At 44.1% G+C, this 17,604-nt stretch overlaps 1 protein-coding gene across 1 annotated transcript in view; it reads right to left on the minus strand.

Annotated features, from left to right (window-relative positions):
- Positions 1-17,284, minus strand: part of CPQ (carboxypeptidase Q) — a 1,977,691-nt gene extending 1,960,407 nt beyond the window's left edge. The window contains exon 1 of the mRNA XM_085605212.1: positions 17,052-17,284. The gene's annotated coding sequence lies outside the window, so the exon portion shown is untranslated. The remainder of the gene's footprint in view (positions 1-17,051) is intronic.
- Between the last annotated feature and the right edge of the window lie 320 nt (positions 17,285-17,604).

The following is a 17,604-nucleotide window of genomic DNA, read 5'->3' on the forward strand; positions in this document are numbered from 1 at the left end:
AGTGGAGAATTTTTTTTTCTAGCATAACTCTCTTTATGTTAGCCCCCCACACCAGTTCCCCAAGATGGATGTCTAGGTCATGGAAGAGTTCCCACAGGGATTCATATTGGAAGGTTGGCAAAATGGTCTCAAAGTTGTGGTAGTGCCACCATTTTTGCCAGCACTTTACAGCCTATGATTGACAGTGGGAGAAAAGACCAGAATGCTGCATTTCAATAGTTAGATTGCCTTACTAATGTTCCCTCTGGAATATCCTTGTTGTTATGATATACATTGATACCCAGGTAGCAGAAACAATGCTGCTCCAATCCAAGTGCACCTCCTCCTAGGTCGAAAGCATGTTGTCTTTGCACTGCGCTCAACAGAAATATACAGGATGTATTCCCTTTGACTGCCAAGTCATGTATACTCTCAAAGGTGTGCAGTATATGTTGTAATTTGGACCACTCGGCCCAACATCATTTATAAATACCAGCAGACCATTGACATACAATTAAATAGAATGAATAGTCTCCCATCTTTCACCGCCCCTATGCATCAAAGTAGCTAGGGGCTAAAAATCATCCCAAAGAGCAAAAGGGACATGGGACAGCCCTGACTCGTACCTTAGCCAACCTGATACGCGGCCAAGATATTGCCTCCTGTTCTAACTCTTGCTGTAGACCTAGCATAATCAAACTGTACCCATTGAATCATGTGGCTTCCAAAAATTAATTTTTCCAAGACCTTGATAATCTAGTGCCTACTAACGGAATCAAATGCTTTTCCGGGTCTAATGCAAGGAAGGCTGACCTCGGCTAATGGCTAGGACCCTTGTCAATTATGCTGAATAAGAGAGTTCTGCGTCCAAGGGTAAACTCATTTTGGTCAGTATGTGTTAACTACAGGATACCAGGCAAGAGTCTATTCACCAACACTGAGTATGTTATATTCCTTGCTGAAAATCAAGAGAGGCGTCTACACAGCTACATTTAAGGGATCGGAGCCATGTTTTGGAATCGAGACAATAACAGCCTCATTCATTAAGGGGGGTAAGCGACCTTTCTGCTTAGGTCTTTCAAACAGTGGGATAGGCTGTCCTGCATATGTTGTGTAATATTCTACCAGGATCCCATCCGATCTCGGGCTTTTTCCTGCAGCAGCCTCAAGTAGGGCACCTTTAACTTCTTGCTCTTTGTCAGACTGAGCTGGAGGTCAATCTAGGCAGCTTTGTATTTATTAGGAATGCATTAATAGATTTGTCCGGAGGATCCTCAGAGCTTGTGTACATCTCTTTATAATATTGATAGAAAGCTACATTGATTCTTCCTGTGCTTTAAAATGTTGTCAAACTTGTCAGCAAGTGCCATGATTGGGGTATCATGATGCCGCGGCTTGAGCAGGCACACTTACAGCCTGCCCGTTTTGTCAGCATCCATGTGTGTCCTGGCTCTATGTGATTTATATCCATGCATTGTAGTCGTTCAGTAAAGGTTCATGTTTACCCCTAGCACGCACCAGTGGTGCCTTTTGCTCAGTATTGGCTGGAGCGAAATGCACTTAGTTCAGGAGGGAATCCTGTACCTCCTGCAGGTCCTTTTCAATGGTTTGCCCAACTCCCGCTGTCATTCAGATGGAAGCCCCTGAACCACCACCTTGAAAGCAAGCTACTCAAGAATTGGTGAGGGAGTGGTTCTAGTAGTTTCCCTAAAAAAATATTTGAAGGCGTGTTGCTCCGAGTTGGGACCATAAATGCTATTTTAAACTATTAGTATCTCATCTCATTATCTTTTTTACTATTAAATACCTCCATCATGGTTCTGGGAGTATGGTCCAGCCGCCACTATGTGACCGGTCACGGCCGCCACTATGATGAAGGCCACACCTTTATTGCAGTGGCTCTAGGATATGATAAAAAGGTAGTGGAGAAGTTTTGCCCTCTCCATCTGCACTGTAATTTAGTGCACTTCATAATTGGCATGTGTGTTTTCTGTAAAACGACAATATGGTATTGACTGCTTTTGAGTATGGAATAGGCCTAGTATATTTTGCTCGCAGTGTCCATTCCGAATAGCTCCAGTCAGGATCATACTATGGTATGTGCACTCATGTGAGTTGTTGACAGATCATGGTAAGGTCTTAGTAGGCAAGTTCTCCATACAGCTTATGGTCCCTGGGTTCACCATTTTCTTACATCACATGAACAAGTTTATTAGGGTGAATGAAGAAATGTTTTAGGTTACATTTGGAAATAGCATATAATGATTTTAATTAGTTAAACAATACATTAATACTTCAGAAATGTTAAAAAATAAAGTGAATTGCCTTTGGGGGAGAAAGTCTGGAAAAACGTTCTTATAGGAATAGGCGATAATTATTGCATCTGTTACATACCGATCCAGGGCTATAATGCGAGTATAAAACTTTATGGGTAAGAGGGATATATACTTCTTACAAATTTGAGAAAGGGGGCCCACTGATGTCGTTTTCATTATACATGTAGGAAATCAGTAAGCAAGATGGAAAATGCAGATTGTGAAAAGTATGTATAGATTCCAAAACTGCAACAGAACAATACAGAAGTAGAAGTCGTTAATAAAAATGCTGGTAATGTGACATAGCTTAGGACCCAAAAAAACACACAGGACTTGGCAAGTCTGTCTTGGAAATGTTTCCAGCAAAGTTATTCTACTGAAAATGTCTACAGCCAAAGTGATAAAAGTCTAAGAATGAAAAATGATATTATATTCTCCAACTTCACAGCAACACGCTGCATATTATAATTACTCCATCCACACAAATGACGTAAATGTCATTTCTCGTTTCTACATGTTCGAAATGTCAGATTTTCTTTCTGCTAAAGCTGGGAAAATTACTATTTCTGCAGAGCAAATTCGAGGCAGAGAGGCAAGCGATATCTTTCATGCATGTGGGTTCCAAATCGAAGACAGACAAGAACATTCAACTTTTGTATTCCCAGCAATGCTCATAACACAAGTCCTTCCACGACTGTCTGCAACCGGGAGATGGTTGTTCTACCAGACATAGCTGAGTGGAGTAACAAAAACAAGAGAATGGTTCATAGCGGTCCATAACTTATCCGGATGGGCCAGGGCATTAACCATTATAACTACATACTCATAAAATATATATAAACACGTTTCCCAATAGAAACTACGTATGACTGTCAACAATCAATGAAGCTGAGCTGTGCACGGAGTACCTTGGCTTGGAAGGCAAAAAAAACATTTATAATATTAATATGTTTAGACAAGGACAGCCCCGATTAACCCACCTGGACCGGGCTAATCATAATATATCTAACAGTCCCATGGGGTTAATTTGTTTTATTACCACATTAAAAAATCCACGGCAATGTAACTGATCAATAAAACGTTTGGTCACAGTTGCGAAAAACACACAATGGATAAAAACATATTTGTTGTGTCACACGCTTGCCCCGGACCCCAAGGAATCTCGAGAAATAGGTTGGGGTTTGCAACGTCTTTATTCCTAATGCCCTTGGGCACGTCCTCCCACTTCTCTGGTCTCTTCGATCTGCCCCGTTCACTTCCCTGACCGAAAGTGGTGTCTGGCCCCTCCCTTTGGTTTTGTGCAGGGTCCTAGTGCCCTCTGCACCTCGATACAACATCTCACCTTTTTCTGGAAAAGAACAATAGAGAGAAAGAGAGAGAGAGAGAGAGAGAGAGAAACAGAGAGAGAGAGAGAGAGAAACAGAGAGAGAGAGCGAGAGAGAGAAACATTGGCAGGAAACAAGACAGAAGAAACATTGTTTGCTTACTGCCCCCATCACTATAGTTCCTCGATAAGTCTCTTTTTCTTTCTGCTCACACTCTTTGGTCAAGACATTTCTGTTCCATCATTCACTATCTCTTCAACCGGGTCTCGTCTCTCACTGCTGTGCGATGTCCCTTCCATGCTGTCCAAGGCTTCTTTTTTTACATGTTTTGCGTTGCCCTTAGGCGATGCCTCTCCTTCTTCCTCATCTGATGTCTGTAGTCCCTTAAAGTGTGAGCTGTTTCTGGTGATTCAGTAGGGGCCTGCTGCAGCCGTTATCACGGGACCCTTTATTTTTGTTATAGTTAGAGGTTCACTTGAGAAAAAGCTGTCTGACTTCCTTGCTTGTCGCCGACGCACCAGCACTGAGGCTCCTTGCTTCAGCTGTGATGGTGTGGCATGTCGCTGTGCATTTGCATACTGTTTCATTTTTCTTTTTTCCTCTTGATCCCTTGCAGCGATGCTGCTGTGTTCAGGAGGCGCTTTTGCCTCCAGCTGGGGCACTCTTGTCCTGCTTGTACTTCCCAACACCAGTTCTGCTGGGCATCGTCCAGTGGAACTGTGTGAGGCGTTTTGGTAGTCTCTTAATATTTATCACAGTGCCTGGCCCACTAAAATCTGTGCCAGTTTGGCATGTTAGACTGCTTTCTTGATGTTTCCCATTAACCTTTCCACTATGCCGTTTGCTTGCGGCCACAGAGGCATTACCTTCCTGTGATGTATGCCCAGCTATGCCCTGAATCTGCGAAACTCATCCCCTGAGAACGGTGGCCCTTCATAGTTCTTGGGGAGCCCCATGCTACAAACATGTCATCAAATATCGGCAACGCCACTGTAGCTGATGTTGATGACCCTTGTCAACAATGGGAAACCTGGAGTATTCATCAATTACTACTAGTAGGTAGTTGCCAGTTTCCAGGGGCCCAAAGAAATCAGCTGCCAGTGTTGTCCACACTGCCCCTGGTAGGTCAGACATGTGCAGTTGTTCTGGCTTTGCTGGCCTTCCTGTTATTTGGCATAGGTGACAGTTCATTATTGTGTCTTCCACCACTATTTCATACCTATTCGTAGAATTTTAACTCTGTTTCCTTTCTGTAGTGTTTGATGGCATTTACTACTAGATATGCCTCTACGCTGTTGAAATACTTCTTTCGGCTTCTTATTAACAGATACCCTGTATGATACTTAGGTATTCTAGTGTATAAATCTCCCTTTATTTTTATCTTTATCTTTTGTTTTCTCTAGTTCTGATTCATTCATAGAAGCCATCTATTGGCTACGCCTTCCCCTTATTGGGTACACTTTTCCTCGTTGGACCCTTTGGAATGTACGTAGCCTTTTCTTTATACTGCCTACCTAACCTTGGAGTCTATACATGCACTATGGTGGTTGGTTCTTTGTTATTTTAATACAAATTTCATTTCAATTTTTATTTTTACTTTCTATTCCACTATTTCATCTTTTCTTGCCCCAATTGTTTTGGCTCCTGTCCCTAATTGTTACGCCTTAGTAGTATATCTCATGTAGATTTATTCTATGCCTCTTTCCCACAGCCAACAGTGATTAATATTGAGTCAAGCTGTGAAGTAAATCCTACCTGAAATGATTTCATGAACCTTTTTTGTAAAAAAAGATTCTTATTATGCGCCCTGATGAAGGAGCCTCTTTGAGTTTCAAGGCATCTCCGAAACGCGCGTCGGCGCTTTTTTCCTTGTTCATTATTTATTGTATTTACATGTTGCACTGTGTCTTGTTATTCATTGTTGTATTGTTTCTGTTGTCCTTGTATTTCTAGATTTTGGTCTTTCCATGCTTTCTCATTTTTTGATTGTCATCATTTTTTGTGCTGGGTCAAAATGTGTTTCTCCTCTTTCATTACTGATATATGTTTTGCACTGTATATAATTTCTAAATTGATGTATAAATAATGACAAAAAGATATATTTTGATATATTGACATATAATAAATGGATTAATTATTTTTTTTCTCTTGGTTTGTGGGTATATTTTAATTGTTGGACATATTGCCACTAATTGAATTTACATGTGAAGGAAGTTTTGTGTTTTTTTTGGTATCTTCCACCAGTCGATACAGCCCTATCTTGAAACCATAGTCCATAAGTTGTATTCCCCACCTCTCAATGTTCCCATATATGAACAGGTGGTAGTGTTCACACGCCCATACCACTGCTAAGGTTTTCCTCTCTGGTTGCGAGTATGCCCTTTCTATGTCCGATAAGCTCTCACTTGCATACGCAACAATTTGCCTGGGCGAGTCTCTTCCGGCCACGCATTGCGCTAGAATGGCTTTATGTATCGAGCACAGTAGCTTGCTAGCCCAAGAAATTACCTCACTTCTGCTACATCTGTTGGAGGTCTTACTTTTTGCAGCGTTTCCAGTTTGCTGGGATCTGGCCTAATTCCTTTTTTTTAAAATGTTATTATTTAATTATTCACTATTTTCCTTTATTGATCTTTCTTCCTTTTCTTCTTTTGCTTTTGCCCTGTTTCTTGTCTTTTCATCACTTTTTCACGATTGCCTGACTTTGAGGTGGCTGCCAGGCCTTCCTTGATACTTCTTGGCTGTTTTGCCAGACTTCAAAATGGCTGCCTGCCGAGATCACCCAAGAGCAAGATTCACTATTTCCTGTGGTACCTGACTCTAAGATGGCCGCCGGAGGATGTCCCTCTATTATTGGCTGTCCCGCCTGGCTTCAAGATGGCCGCCGAGTTCTCACAAGAATTCAGCTTGAACTGTGATTCTTCATGCGACCAGGGTGGGCACCCGACGTCGCGTTGTCTTTTCAGCAGATGGACCAGAGTGGGCTCCTGGCTCCGTAACTCTTTCTGCGACCGGGTGGGCACACAACATCACATATTTTCTGTTTCAGCATGCAGAGCAGGGTCGGCTCCTGGATCCATTTGTTTTTCTGTAGCGGGGGCATGGGCACACAAGCCTGATGTTGATCTGTTGATCCCACCTTCATGATTCCAGATGTCTCAGGGCACAGATAGGGGTTTTCAATCTCTTTATTCCTTATGAATTATGCTCATAGGCACGTCCTCCTACTTCTCTGGTCTCCTTGATCTGCCACGTCCACTTCCCTGACCGGAAGTGGTGTCCGGTGGCAGGCCCCACCTTTGCCTCGTGCAGGCTCCTAGTGCCCTCTGCACCTCGATACAACAATAATGAGCCTCTCTCTTTCTTCTATGTAAGAATGCATTTTTCACATTAAACAAATTGGTGAAATACATAAAATGACGATAGTGCAGACGATGCAATGCTAAACAAGGTGTGATAGAATTTACAGGATTACATTAAAAAACTAGTTGCATCCAAGGATGCTATGCTACTCCTAGACACTAAAAATCCTGACATCCATTTTGCGGGTTATTGTCACTGAAGTAATCAAAATTGATTAAATCAATGAGAATGCATTTGGGTGCAAGTAGTGCTTTTATATGCTTAGATGTATGTGTTTTATGTGAAAAATGCATTCCTACATAGAAGGAAGAGAGAGGCTTGCAGTATTTATCCATTGAGTAGTTTTCACAACAGTGACGGAAGTGTTATTGATTAATTCCATTACCTTGGATTATTTCAAGCTGTAATAAGACGAATGAGTCCCACAGGGAAATTGCTGGACATACAATAACATTTAAACAGCATCTTCTGCAACAAGTCTTGTTTGGCAATGCTCATTCTCTTAAACAGTACAACACTTTGGGCCTTAGTCACAAAGGGCCTATGCACTTGTGGTGTAGGCCCCGCAGTTGTGGGAGTTGGGGGTCGCGAGTATCCCCACTCGGGGTGAAATCTCCGCTATGAGAATGCTCATTATGGAGATTCCGCCCGAGAGCAGAGACTCCCCAATGACTGTGGGGTGTCCACCACAAACACGGCGGCCCTTTATGAATCAGGCCAACAATTTGCAAGCCTAACCCTCTGCTAAGATAAAATACAATGCATGTGGAACAGATGGCTGAATTGAAATAGAAACAGGAAAAGGAGCCACTCAGCCCCAATAGATATAATAGCTAATAAAATTGTGTTGGTAGCATAAAACAAAAGGTTTATACCTGAGTTGTATCCGAACAAAACGCTCAGCTTTGGCACGGTCAAGTACAATACAATACAACGGAAGGCCTACAAGTATTTCACTAAAATGTTTAAGAAGTTCAAGGCTCTCGATGAAATGATAATGAAAGCAGATATGTCAAAAGGACAGGCTTTGCTGCTAATACAGGTGGTGCTACTTTGTCATTTCAGTAAAGGAAGCATCATGAACAAATAAATATATTGTCTTTCTTGTAATTTCTAACTATGTGGCTATGCTACATACCTCATGGTCACCTGAGAACCTTTAATGTCCAGACAGGTATCCTGAGAACCAAAACCCTACAGTGCACAGTTGGTGAGCTACAGATATAATTTCAGAACAAATATTTCTTCCCTTAAGGATGTGGAATTTATGGCCCACAATCTCGAAAACATCCAAACATGAATGAGGCTGCACCATCTTAAGATAAATCCAGTCAAAGGGAGTTTGTCTTGATTTTCCCTAACTTTACACTCCTGCTTCAATCATAGTTCAACTGCTGGATCCGTGTATATAAGTAGAGGTTGGCTGTTCCTGTAGAGAAAAATGAGAGATGCGGTTGGAAAGTATTGTGATTGGGGAAATCTTCCTTATTGGAAGACAGAGCCCTCACACACCCAAGTGGGTGTCATGCTTCATCATAGTCCTTTGCTCCTCGGGGCTGGCACTGCAATGCTCCACGGGCCCCGCAAGAGGGCTCTTTGGCAGAGATCTTCTCTTTCAGCCGTAATGATGAGTGAGGGAATGTGTCTTAAAACTACCTAAGGGGTACTGTTAAGTTTTTAATCAGTGTTCCCTTTCGTACAGCTAACAACAGGAGTGTGAAGGTTGTCAGTGGGATATTATCAAACGTGACAATCTGTATGTGATTAAAAGGTCAACATGTTTCATTCCTGCATGGTCCAGGAGGCATCAGTGGCGTTTCGTCAGGACAAACTAAGTAAGATATCCCTACCCTACACCAGAGAAAGATATGTGATATGTTTAAAAAGCGAAGATCTCTAGGGATACCCAAGGTCAATTGTACCTACGTGTAAAGTGCCTAGCCAGATCACGAATACCAACCCTGCTGGTGTTCTGGTAAATGCACCTTAGATCAAGGCAGAGAACTGTGTCCGACGCTGAGTTTTACTCGTGACCTACCCCTCTCTGCCAGTCTGGTCTGCTGGATGCACTGGGCTTGGCTAGTCCTCGTGTGACGCAGGTTACTGCAGTCTTCGTGAGATAAAGCCTCTAAATCATTCAGAACAATGCCGCTTCATTCACTGAGGGCCTACCTGCTTATGCTTACATCTCTTGCTAGCTTAATTGGCCACACATTAGTTGGCACATTGTTTCATTGCTTATTGTAAATGTCACAGCGCCACTTGGCCATAGGACCATCTTTTCTTCAGAGAAGTTTTCTTCCATACTTTCCTTATCTGATAGTTCATTCTTCCTCTCTGGTTCTTCTTCGAGGTCCTAAATTTTGATTTGCTTTGTTGTGGCAGATCCTTTGAAATTGTCACAGAGACATTATGGAATACTCTGCCTATTGCATTCGGGCTAACACTTTTGAGGAAACCATTATGAATCACGCTGCTCACTATCTAGATTAACTTATATGTTGCTTCCTTTCCTTGTCTTTTATAGCAATACGACACCATTTGAGTATTTATGCATTTTACAACTGCCAATATATCCATCCATTCACTCATTCTTTGATGCCCGTGATATGGGCTCACATCCCTACCAACTGTATTCCTCTGCTGGTGCTGGGAAAATCACCCATGGGTTCTGTAGCCAGAGCCATGAGCTACTTCTTTTCCAAGTGATCTCATGACACCCCCTCATCAACAACTGCATCCTGCGTGGCCATGCAGGATACATGCAAATTATTGTATCCAAGTTACTACTCCGCAACCCAACAGAGACAAATCCACATCAGAGCACTGTGTCAGCCCCCATATCCATCACTGTTCCCTACTCCCTCCTGTCACCCATCACAACAACACTATCTAGGTACTAAATCGACTGCAAACCCCTCACACATACACTGGAGGGTCTTTACAACCCCAGAGACTATATTCACAGACTTATTCAACCAACTGAATGAAGCTGTCATCCTATTTAGAATTTCTCTTACTACTTTAGCACCTCCATCTCATCTCATCTCATACTCATTCACACCTCTTAGTACCTCGAATGCAATCCCATGTACACAAAATGAAAACAAAAATCAATAAAAAGTATAATCTAAAAGCTTCTAAGTCATTCATGGTATTCTGAGTTGGGTGCATTTCTGCCCAATATTCTCTCCTCCCCTTAGAGCGGCAGATTCCGGGAGCATCAATCAGTCTAGCGGTCGACATACTCGCCATTACATTTCTTTAGGAAATAACATTTAAGAATCTGTGTTTCTGCACAAATCATCACATGGTTCCCCCCCACAGAAATCTCCAGGTGTAACACCACAAATGTAAATGCAACGGGGCCTGTAACTCTATTTTATTCCAAAACCAGGCCAAAAACGGGTAGAAGAGCTGATACTTTCTGACCTACAATTTGCAAAACTGCATTGCAGCCCTGCTGCGCCGCCATCAAGCTGCGCCTGAACATCTACTTAATGCACCTCTGATCAGCCAATCAGGTTTCAGTTCAGGCTCCTGCCTCCTTTCCTTACTCGCCACCTGGTAGAGGGTAAAGAAAGCCATGGGGAGCCCGAAGTCAGGCACAAGAAGGGGGGGCGGAAGAGCAGCCCCCTACAAACCCCTTGAATGCAAATAGTCGCAGAAGTGAAAATGCGTTCAACAGTAATAAACACAAGTCAGTGAAGTGTATTTTGTGTACGGTTGACTAGCCCCTGAGTCTCAGAATAATGCTGGCTATCACCAACCATGAAACTCTGTCCATCACCACCCCCATTTTTCCCTAATCGATTTTATCCACACTCAGTGTGGGAGGGTATGCTCAGACGTGAGTCCCTTGCTCATTGCACCATCAGGATTCAGGCAAGCCGGGTCGACGAAGGCTGTGATGCCAGAAACCGGTCCCCGGAAGCTTGTTTCCTTCCCAGTATAAGAATTGGCTTGGTAGTTTGGTTTGCCCTGTTCCCATCATGCACTGGGACAGGTACAGACTAATTTGCATGTAGCCAGGTTCTGAGCTGGGATGGTGCAGTGAGCTAAAAAACGGTGATGGATTAAAACCATGATCTCTTGACTTGGTAAGAGTATTCTGCATCATTCAGAAACTCTGTCCATCACCACCCCCTTTTTCCCAAATCGGCTATCACCAACAAACACTTTATTTGACCATGCCGCATGGTGGACACTGCACAGAATGTAATAGTAATCTGCTAGGAGCCCAAACGAGGTTGAAGAAGAGGGGAGTGTAACAGCAGCACTCCACAAACTGACTAATGGTACCTGTCACATAAATTAAAGTGTTCAGTAAATTGGCAAACAGTGTTAAATGGACATACCTTATGATCATTGATCAGACAGGCAAGGCTCAGTACATCACATTCTCTCCTCTCCCCTCTCTACCCTTACCTTCCGATGAACACTGAAATGTGGTGAACACCCCCTGTAGATAACCCATAGCCAGACACAGGATGATGATAAAAGGAATAACAGCGTCCCGCAAACATATGCAAATGCAAATAGTTCAATAACTTAAAATGTAAAGTGTAATCGTTAGTAAAACTACAGAGGGTGTGTGGTGTGTGCATGCCCATGAAACACACTTGCCCACTCCTGAAACGCACACACGTGTGCGAAACCAGTGACTCCCAAAAGAGGGTCGCGCAATTAGGAATGCCACTAGGTTCCTTCCTGGAAAAGTAAAGACCCTCTGAAGGCGGACAGTGACCTGCTGTCCCAGCTCTTTTCTGCAGCATTGTCTAGATGTGCCCAGACACAGCTTGTGCGTGCCAGTCTCTACATGTGCACGTGCCCATCTGCGTTCTGCATTACAGAACGTTTGCCCATTTGCACACAGTTGTGCATGCAATATAGGTTCTATGAGCCTTTCCGAGTGTGCAAAGGGTGGGGTGCGGTGCATAATCTTATTTCAATATGTTATGGGGAGAATATTTCGCATAATGTGGTGGAATTAGCCATGGCTAATGTCTACCTTTAGACTCCTTGTATGCAGTGGTCGCGTAGCGTTACCCCCTCCAAGACAACATCCATACTGCCCAACCTCCCCCCAGTTTCGAGACCAGATGGTTTGGGACACGGAGATTTACATTTCAAGTCACGAGCGCCAACGGGAATGAGAGCTGTGACAAGCTACGTGCAGGATTCAGAGCAAACAAGATTGAAGAGGCTAGATAACAAACTTGATGTTTATTTTACGAAATCAAAAACAATTCTCTTAGCTCTTCACTCACAGGAAGTTAAACAGTGCTCCTAGACATACTGATCTAACTGTAGACGCCTGCTATGTGATATAAAAAAATTAAAAAAACATTTTAAAAAAACACGATGGGGTTAGCGCCCTAACCTGGTGTGAATTCCAAATAAATATTACTGCGAGGCATGAGCGTTTTTGGGAGCGACAACACAGGCAGCTATTGACAAAGTGGCGTGCTGCTTGTAAACAATGATTATGCAACATTCCATCAGCACCTCACAGCTATAATGTGTACTTCTTTTTGTTATGTGCTCTGATATGTGCTTGGGGGGTGCTGGAGGGGAGGAGGGGGACAGACCCCATTTCACAAACGACTATTTGTTAAAATTGCAGTTCTATACCGCACGGATAGATGGGTTATGTCCAGGGGCGGTTATCAGCGAGCGCTCTACTCCAATCCCAAGAGATTTCACCTGACAGGCCCGACTGCCCACACGGTGACAACCTGGCAAACGGTTATCAAGAAAATGGGCTGGCACAACAAGATCATGTCACCCCCCCCCCCCCCCCCCCTGGGAATCTGAACGATTAGGCATACTGAGTAGGTATGCGGGGTTCGATAAATGGGAACATATTGGACTTTCCTCGGTGGGGGACCTATGGAAACGCAACGGCATGGTCTAATTTGCATATCTTCAAAAAGAATATCAACTCGCCGAGTCAGAGACCTACCGTTACCTACAGATTAGACATGCACTTACTTCTATGATCCTTAAGGAGGAGACCTTACCTGAGGCCTCCCCACTGGAGGCCAGACTCTTGACCAACCTACTGACAAGCAAGACGATCTCGCTCATCTACCGTAAACTTCTGAATAATCAGCCTGACCCATTAATCCGACTTCGTCAACAGTGGGAAACGGACGTAGGCTATTTAGAGGACGATGACTGGCAGGAGGCCCTCTTCTCTTCCCGGGTAGTCGCCATCCCTATGCACCTGGTCTAGCTCAAGGTCTTACACAGATCCTACCTGCCCACGCACACGTTGGTCAAGATGGCCGTCGGACTGACTCCGGCTGCCTCTGGGAGTGCGCCTCGGAGGGCTCCTGCTTTCATACTATATGTGACTGCTCGCAGTTACAGCCCTACTGGGGGAAAATAGTCTCTGAGTTGGTAAGGCGGGGGGGGGGGGGGGGGGGGAAGCTGTCACATTGTCCTCACAGCTTTATTTATTGGATGTATGGGAAGCTACGGACCTGACCCAAACCGAACGTATGTTGGCATCATTAGGGTTTGTTTTGGCGAAAAGAAATATCGCTCTGGGGTGGGGAACTGGTACCCTACCGAAATATTCGAAATGGGCAAAGGATATGGACCGGGCCATGCTTGAAGAAAAAGATGTGTTCAAGCGCCGAGGGTGCCCGGCGAAATGGGATGATAAGTGGGCGAAGTGGAATGTCTCTAGAGGCGAACTTTGTATCTCTCCTACAGTGGAATGTTAAAGATATCGTTGCTCTTCCTATCTAACGCAATAGTGTGCTGTGGCGTAATGCGTGTATATGTACAAATGCCATGTTTGTGTTTCACTGAACATATGTGGACCTGTGGTCGATACTGTACCATAACAACTATTTAAAAAAAATATATGTTTTTTAAATTGCAGTTCTAATGTAACACCATCATTCGCAACTTATAGGGGAAGAAGCCTGCAGGACAGGATAAATTATAACAACAAATATGAAGTATGCAATCGATTAACTTAACTACGTATTTATTTAGGTATTTTTATGTTCTCAGTGTCTCGTATTCTGCAAAAACGAGGTTGGCCTAGGGCTTATTTTGGAATAGGATACTCACCGACCGGTGCTTTTAAAGTAACCAGTAACGGTACTGAGCAACTGCTGTGAAGCAGGGGCTTATATTTGTGCATTTATTTAAACCAAACTTTCGACACATATTCAATAGTAAACTGCTGCCGCTTGCAGTTCCACCCCTCAGTCTGCCCCAGCCCATCCCATCGCTCAAACTCTTCCTCTGCCACTGCAGGCCTGATTCAGAGCAGGGAGGTCACCTCTGCTGTGCAACTAATGCCAGAACCATGGTGCAGTGAACACATTCCAGTGAACACCCCACACATGGTGTTGTGTACACATTCCAGTAAAAACCCCACTCCATGGTGCAGTGAAAACATTTCAGTGAACACCCCATGCATGGTGCGGTGAACACATTCCAGTGAACACGCCACTTCATGGTGCAACAAAAACATTCCGGCGAACTCGCCATGCCAGGTGTAGTGAACCCATCCGGTGAACACACCACGCATGGTGCAGTGAGAACATTCCAGTGAACATGCCAAGCTTGATGCAGTGAGCACAGGGCCGGCTTTAGGGCAGTGCAACTGGTGTGGCCGCTTGTAGCACTGACCTGTGGCGAGGAGCTACCTGGGGGGGCTGTGTTTAGCATAACTTACGATTGGAAAAATGTGGGGCACTTGTTGTACGGTGGTAGTGAGAGAATCCGTGGAGGCGGTTATGGGGTGTGGCGGTGCCAAAAATGATTGTCGCATCGGGCACCACCACCGCTAAAGCTGGCCATGAGTGAGCACTCTCCTTGTCTCATTTTCCCCACAGTCCAACATGTTTATTGCTTCCCATCTTCAGTTCAGCAACCGTCTATGGGTGACGCACAAACACCCAAATACCATGCAAGCCAAAGGGCCTCATTCTTTTTGATATTTTTCACAGGGCCCTCTGCGGCTGGACTTTGGGATTATTTACAATGACTAAGAATTTAGGAGAGCTGTTCTTGCTCTCTACCGGCTTAGTTATATGTTCTTTTAAAAATCCGATTTTACCTTTTGGGAATGATAATAAATGGTTATTTATATTTCACTGAGAGGAGTGTGATTTGTAGACGTTGCCATTCTCTGCTGAATTGTTTGTGGTTCTGTGCTGCATCAGGTGCTGTGCTTTCTCCTGTCAAGAGTTCTAGCCAACTGCAGCATCCTGTGACTTCGCCGGGAAGGGAACATCAGTACAGTAAGGAACAGCACAGGGTGTGATTCTGGATTCCAAAAACATCCCTAAAGGCACATGATTTAATGCCCAGCCTCCACTATCTGGGCCGCATAGTCCTATCTGGGCCTATTAGGAAGATCCTGCCTATCTGTACGTCTCAGAAGAGCACCAACCACCTGCTTCAGCTGGCAGCAAGTCACCTTGCGGGCACTTTGCTGTCCTTAGTCAAAGTTCAAGGTGCCTTGCTCATCAATGAATATGGTACCATCCCAAGAGTACAAGAAGACTGGTGTGACAGGAGTGTCGTAGAGCATGGCCTACATGGTGGTGCCGCCAAGCCAGGATGTGTCATAGAATGGCTTCTCGAAGGGGGCCAGTTTTATGTCAATCTTCAAAGAGATTGAGCTGCCAGTGCTTGGATGGTGGCATGAGCCAGTTCAGATGTACATTCTAGTTCGCCCCTAGGTCTTGGGTCATTATTCTTCTTTGCATTGGGAATGCTGATCAATCTTACTCTGTTGGGCCCTACTAGATCTAGAGGTTGGAACATGAATTAATAAGACATCTAATGAAGATTCCACTGAATTCCAACTGTAGTTTTGAACAGAGTACTGACTTAAGAAAATGATTGGTTTCAATCGGTATGTGTATGTAAGAAGTAGAAATCTGCTTGGTTTGTTTCGGCGGCACCCAAAATCTAAAAGCCCTATATTTAAAAAACTCCACAAGAAGTCATATCTAATTGGTCTGCTGAAATATTCACGTGGGCAGTGCTCAAAATGAGCATGATCTGTGTAAATATTAGAAATGTTTCTTCCAAGAAGTGGCAGATTGTGCGCGGTAAACTAAGAACAGAAATGTTATTTTATGTTTCCCAGTATTTGTCTGGGTTGTTTTAAAAAGCTATGCCATTCATACCTTTCCAAAGTGCAGATCAACGTCTCCTCTTTGAACTTTCCAACTTTGGAAAATGCATTATTCTTTTAAATCACAAGACCCAGTGGAAGGACAGAGAGTTCACTGTTCAAAAGTCCGCAACAGTGAAACTTCGAGTTTCAAAACAAAAGGTTGTTAAAGTTCAAGGGGTACTGAAAGTCCATTGAAGTCAAAGGAAGCGCACGAATTGGCTTTGAGATACAAAGCAAGCGACTAATGCCCAATGAGTGAGGCATGTGTGTTAAAAGTACATGCACCAATGAATCGAAGGTACGTTTTGGAGTATGTATCATGTTGGCAAATGCATCGTCTCATCGCTGCCAAGTTTCTTTGGTCCGTACGTGACCCCTATGAAACTAAGGCTACAAATCTCATATTTCTAAGAATAAAAACCAGACTGGCTCAACCAGTCATGCACGGACCTAATAACCTTGGAGGCTGTGATTCTCGTTGCAGAAGCGTTCTGCATAGCCAGGTTACACAGTAAAATGATGAACACCCGCTGAGCAGGAACACAGGACAAAGTTGCACGCACCACATTATTCACCATATTATTACGCCTTCACTCACTCTGCTCCAGCAGCAGCCCTTCACTTTACTCTGAAGCAGAAGAGTGCGCATGCGCTCTGAGAAGATCAGCGTCCAGGCTGCACAGCCACTGGGGCACCAGATTGTATTACATTATTTGAGTCTCTGCCATGAAAAGCCGCTCTTGACAGCTTCTATACTCTAGTGCTGTTTCTTTAACTTGCGGGTATGTTAACTGAATCTTACACGGCACTGGTATTCATGCCCATAACGTGAAAGACACACCGTAGGTAAGACTAGGAGCGGCAAAGAAGGATATGACAGCTCAGGACGTAGCCACTCAGCTGCAAACTGACCTTGTGAGCTGCTGCAGCTGCACGCACACTCTTCACGTCCGAAAGCGCCGCCAATGGGCCTGGACTTCAAGTACGACGTAGCTGGGAGGACAAACTTCCACTGAACGCGAGCAGCCAGTGGGTTAAAGAGTACCGGAAGCTGAGTGAGCGCCTGGAGTGCAGTGAGTCGTTTGGGTCGTTATACGTTAAAAGCGGTGAAGCGGTTCCGCCCCTTCACCGCTGCTGACTTGTGCAGGGAGCCTGCGGCAGGGCAGGCGGTGCCACGTCACGTTGAGCCAATGAGTCTCTAGTGCACATAGAACTGTCATCTTCGAAACAGGACTTATTGTACCAACCAACTTTACAAGTAGACATTTGATGAATGCGTATTGCTTGTAATAGGTTGTAGGGCTTCTAGAGTGCTATTGCTGGCATGCAAATAGTGCAGTGAGCATCCTGGGAAACCTCTGGGTAAAATAAAGGTTGGCTCAGACCTTTCATAGGGTCGCGTAAAAGACAACCTTTGACATCCTCAATTGAGTCTCTATGAGTATTGTAAATGTTCCTCATTTTA

The sequence above is a fragment of the Triturus cristatus genome, chromosome 5_1 (genome assembly GCF_964204655.1).
Source record: "Triturus cristatus chromosome 5_1, aTriCri1.1, whole genome shotgun sequence".
Taxonomy (NCBI): Eukaryota; Metazoa; Chordata; class Amphibia; order Caudata; family Salamandridae; genus Triturus; species Triturus cristatus.